A 6,049-nucleotide genomic window follows, 5' to 3' on the forward strand; every position below is an offset into this window, starting at 1 on the left:
TACGAGCTCTTGGTTCAAAATGAAGTTTTCTCTATTATTTATTTACCATACTTATATATTAGTTATTGAAGTTTTCAGTATTTCAAAGAGTTTTAATATTACTATTTAATATTATTATTCAACTGTAAATTATATTTACTATCAGAACTATATAATCTATATAATAGTTGTTTTAATATGACACATTTGCTATCATATATTAAATATTAGGTTTTAAATTTGAGCATATTATGAGCTAAAACTTATAAAAATATGAAATAGCACATATTTAAAAAAAAAGAAATAGCACATATTTACCTTTCTCATTTAGGATGATGCTGATTTTTTTTCTCACTGTAGAGGGTTTTCAATATTTATATTACTTTAGGTGAAATCACTTATTCCATCAAAAACATTCAACTACCTTTCAATTGTTCTGTTCTTTCTGAAATAAAATGCTCCTTAAATAAAAGTTGTGTTTACCCTGTTGGATCTCTCCAAGCAGACACGCTTAAAGTTTTAGTTAAAAGCATCACTTTGGCATTCTGTGATTTACTACATTTATTTTTTCCAAAAACTCTCACTCTACCCAAAACACTTTCTCTTCAGCCTCTCTATGGAATAGAGCGTGTAACAAATCTTATTTCTTACCTATGAACACGGTGCTGAGCAATATCATTTGGGATCATCCAAAATTGACACACAGCCAACTCCTACTCTACTAGGAACACTCCATACTGAGCTTCTGTTTCTATTAAACTAGCTCCCATCACTTTTTTTTTGAACCATTTTTTAAGACTCTTGGCTGTAGTAGATCCTTTCATCTATATTCAGTGTTCTGCCTATGTAATAATCATAAATGTCCTGATGACAAATAATACTTTAACATATAACACTGATAATTTATTGACTTTTTTTCATGAGCACCAAGGCAGGCTGAGAGCTAGATGTTGGCTGTATTACACCTGGTTTAAAAAATTAATTTTGGAACCAATATGAGTATTGATAGGGGGAATATCTTCTTAGTACAACATTTTGACATCTTTCCCTAATTCCTTTTCAAGTGTGAACCCACTTTTAAGTGGGAACACTACCAAACATGTGGTAGGATAATAAATTATTTAAATTTTCTAACTGAGGGAGTGGGAAAGATGCCAGGAAGAGAGTTGGTGTCTTTTAGGCTTTCATTCTGGAAAAGACAATGGTTTCCAAAACTGAGGTCGTTTAAGAATCCTGGCTTGAGGTGTGCGTGGGTGACTCAATTGGTTAAGCATCTGACTTTGGCTCTGGTCGTGGTCTCACGGTTGGTGACTTCAAGCCCCACATCAGATGAACTTGAGCCCCACTTTGGGATTTTCTTTCTCTCCCTCTCTTTCTACCACTCACTCACTCTCTCTCTCTCTCAAAAAAAAAAAATCCTGGTTTGGGATCAATTTCTCATGTCAAAAATAGAATGTTGCTTCCCCTCTTTTAATTATCTTTTCTATTTCTTTTCCTTTTTAAAAATGTAGTTACATGTAAAATTCTGTTCTCTAGGTAAAAGTTTCATTGGTGAGATAAATGACATGCAAAGTGCCAGTTCTGATGAAAAATATTTTTTTAACCTCTGATTATCCAATTAAAGACCAGCCCAATATTGCAAGTACAATCTTGCACACATGATTGCATTTGATTTATTTCATGACTTTATCTTAAATGATCTTAACAAATGTGTTTTTCTAATTTTAACTTTTTTTCCACAATAGAATAAAAGCTACACAAAGCTGGATTTTTGTCAAGTCATTTTATGCATTCTAGGTTAGGCTTATCACCCTCTGAATACCCCTGAGTGGCCACAGTCAATACGTCATGAGACAAAATAATCACCTAGATAGGACCTACCTGAATTCTTGACTCAATACATTTACGAGAAACCATAAAGTTATGTTATTCCAAGTTAAAAGGTCTGGAGTAATTTTTTATGTAGCACTGGAATACTGGAACACTTTCTTTTTTTTAAGTTTATTTATTTTAAGAGAAGAGATAATGTACATGCATGAGAGTGCATGAGCAAGAGAGGGGGAGAGAGAGAGAGAGAGAGAGAGAGAGAGAGAGAGAGAATCCCAAGTACTCCCATACTCAGCATGGAGCCAGGTGTGGGGCTCGATCTGAGGACTCTGGAATCGACCTGAGCAGAAATAAAGAGCTGGACGCCCAACCCACTTTCTTGGTAGCTTTTCTTCCATTATTTCTCTAGGTTGGCACCATGTATAGACATTTGACAATCAGTTACTATCTTTTAACATTCTGAGCTCTTAAATTATTGTCTTCACTCATTTATGTTGTTTTTGTAAGATGGTATTTCTAGAATCATACCTATTTAGATTTTAAAAGACCCAGATGGATAAATTAAGGTGTGTCAAAAACAACTAGTTCAAATAAGTACTCATCACTTAATCCAGTACTATTGAAAATGGATCAAAATGAGTAGCTGGTATTTACTGGGAAACATTTGAAGGAATACAATCAATCAAAGAAACAAACTAAACTTGGTTTTCTTAATGGTAACGTCTTGCTATTTGCTTAGACACCATAACGATTCTCTTTTCAAGTATCATCTTTCTTAAATTTTTTTTTTTTACCGTTTTTATTTATTATTGAGAGACAGAGAGAGACAGAGCATGAGCAGGTGAGAGGCAGAGAGAGGAAGAAACACAGAATCCCAAGCAGGCTCCAGGCTCCTAGCTGTCAGCACAGAGCCCGATGTGGGGCTCGAACTCACAAACCGCGAGATCATGACCTGAGCCGAAGTTGGACGCTTAACCGACTGAGCCCCCCGGGCGCCCCACAAGTATCATCTTTCTTAACCCGGAAGACCTGGCAAAATGAAGGCAATGAAAGTTTCTAGCACATTCATTTTAATTTCTATTAATATCCTGCACCAAAAGAATTAATAGTTAAGTCAAGAAATCTTAGAGAACAGGTGATTCCATATTTGAGCAATATAACTAAATTCTCTTCATATTATTTATCTGCAAAAGCAAGGATGCACCCATATTTTTTTGCATTAGTACAGAATAAGGTATAAATCTCTGGGGATGTCACTAATATGACTCAGCCGTATAGTCAAACCATTTCTATAAACAGAAAACAAGGCTAAAGAGAAGCGGAAACAGAAGAAAGAGATGCAAAAAAAAAAAAAAAAAATCCTGAACTTGCTCAGGTAACTAGTCCCAATTTTTCCTAAGGGCCATCCATCTCAGCTAGTCTTTAGGGGGTGGAAAACTTAAAAGATACATCACCACACTGAAAAACCTCTACAATAGCTTTTTGTGAAGATTCTATTGTTAATCTATTCTTAGATTAATTACAAGTTAAATTTTAAATCAAAAAGAGGTAACATCTTCCTGGGGGTATAGTTCAGGGAGACAGCATTTGACTGCAGAAAGAGGCAACATCCATTTACAGAATGGTAGAACTTGTAAAAATATAAGCTAGAATCATTCAGAGGTTACTCTCCAAAGGCTTACCATACAATATTCTTTAATAGCTGATGTCTTTTTGAAATGAATAAAAAGTACATGATAGCTAAGTAAAGGAGGAAAGGAACATGGATATTCACAAGAATTTTTTAAGGAAATAGTATGGGGACCTTAACTATCAAACAAGAGAGACTTTATTGTTCAGTACAACAGTCCCTACTCACCAGTGAATTTGTTGGGGGAAGTAGACTAGTTCACTAAATATGAGATTTGATAAAAAAAATCATTTGTTATTGGCAACAGAACCACTGTGGATATATCAGAAAGTCCAGCATAAAACAAGAAACTCAGAAATGAGTAAGGATAATGGATGTACACAGTTTATCCATTCACTAGCTGATGGCCATTTGGATTATTTCTACTATTGGAATAGAGTGAATAAAGCTGTTATAAATATTGCAATAAGGCTTTGTGTGTCCATATGTTTTCTTTGGTCTTGGGTGAATAACACAGAGTGAGATTTCCAGGGTATATGATAAGTGTATATTTCACTTCATTGGAAATTGTAAGATTGTTTCCATTTTGTTTCTTACTAACAATGGATAAGAGCTCCACTTTCTCTGTATCCTTGTAAGTACTTGCCCTTGTCATTTCTTTTGACACTTTAAAAATTCTAATCATTCTAAAAATTTAGAGTCATTTTAGTAGGTGTATGAGATGACATTGTGGTTTTAAATTATATTTCCCTAATCTCAAATGCTGTTGAACAGTTTTTCATACACTCAGTTGACATCTATATATCTTCTATGATGATGTGTTTAAGTTTATATCCTGTTTTATTGTTTATTTTTCTTTTGTTTTCAAATTATTGGTTTTTTAGGCTTCTTTACATATTCTGGATATACATCCTTTCTTGGGTAGCTGTCTAACGAATATTTTGTACACGTCTGTGGCTGGTTCATTCCCTCAACAGTGTCTTCCACTAAGCAGAAAATTTAATTGTAATGAACGGTTTATCATTTTTCATTCTTACAGTTCATGAATTTCGTGTTTTATATACAGATTGGTGACTAACACAGGTCACACAAATGTCTTATGCTCTCTCTACAAATGTTGTATTAGATTTTAGATTAAGGTCTAAGATCTATTTTGAGACAAGGGTATGTCTCTCTTTTCACCAGCGCCACAGTCTATTAGTTTGGCTTCTTGATAAATCTTGATCTATCCAACACTATTGTTCTTTTTCAAAATTGTTTTGACTACCTGATTTCCTTGGCCTTTTTGTGTAAATTGTAGAATTACCCTGTACATTTCTGCAAAAATGCCTTTTTCATTTTAATTAGAGTTACATTGAATGTGTGGATATTTTGGAATTGCATTTACTTAATAGATCCTTTGTTCATAACTGGGCTGGCTACAAATACCATCTTTCCCATTGGAATGCCTACAAATTCTTCCTCCTTCCTCCTCCCCTTCCTTCCTCACTCCCTCCCTTCTTTTCTTTCTTCATCTTTCTCTTTCTTTCTTTCTTTCTTTCTTTCTTTCTTTCTTTCTTTCTTTCTCTTTCTTTTCTTCTTTCTTTCTTTCCTTCTCTCACCCAGATTCCATGGCCAACATTCATTAACTACTAATTTAGAACCTCTGAGTGTGCAGTTCAGGCATCCATATATTGTTTACAATTAGAAAATTTTAAGTAGAGAACTAGGTCCTAATATATAGATTAGTATATGGGATCCCCAATACAATGCAAGACCGTTATATTAAACAACGCAAGAAATTCGACATGTATCTCTGTCAGATCTCTAATATTCTAATGTTATACTGTGTAAAAGATGATGTCTGTCTGCACACTCCACCATATGTTTTGTAATTACTTTCTATTCATGTATATCTCTTGTACCACTTAGAGGTATACCATTTAAAATTAAATAAGTATAGTAAGCTTTATTAAATGATTTCGAAGTCTCTTATAGGTTGTGCCTTCCTATCAGTTCATTGTGCACATATTACAGAATTTTGAGAGAAATAAATAAGTGTTATTCCCCGAAAAAGGAAACTGGAATTCAGAGAATGTAAGTCATCCACGCAATGGCACATAGCTATTTAGTATCAGAGCCAGGATTACATCCTGTAGTACTTGATTTCCTTTCCAGTTCTAGGCATATATTTTTTTTCCCACTGAGGATGATGTTTACCAGAGGCCAAAGTGCATTCATATAATCATCTATCTCATGTAGTTAATTACTCCAAAAGTATTCACTTGTTAATTATGGAAAAAAATTAAGTCATCTTGTTACTTTTCTGTCCCAGAAGAGAATTAGTGTGTTTTGTCCTTAGGGCATCACCGTGGACTTCAAGAAAGGTTCAAGAACCAGGTATACAAATCCAAAGGCTTAATATTTATAGTATACCTTAACTGTGTGAGCGGCTCAGGTAAGAGGAAAAGTTTTTCGTCACTTGCAAAATATTTTAGAAGGTATGAACTCAAATCTCAAACCAGATTCTACAATTTTTAAGTTTATTTATTCACTTTGAGAGAGCAAGATTGAGGGAGAGCATGAGCAGGGGAGTGGTGGAGGGAGAGGGAGAGAGAGAATCCCAAGCAAGCT

Source organism: Neofelis nebulosa, chromosome 10 (genome assembly GCF_028018385.1).
Source record: "Neofelis nebulosa isolate mNeoNeb1 chromosome 10, mNeoNeb1.pri, whole genome shotgun sequence".
NCBI classification, from domain to species: Eukaryota; Metazoa; Chordata; class Mammalia; order Carnivora; family Felidae; genus Neofelis; species Neofelis nebulosa.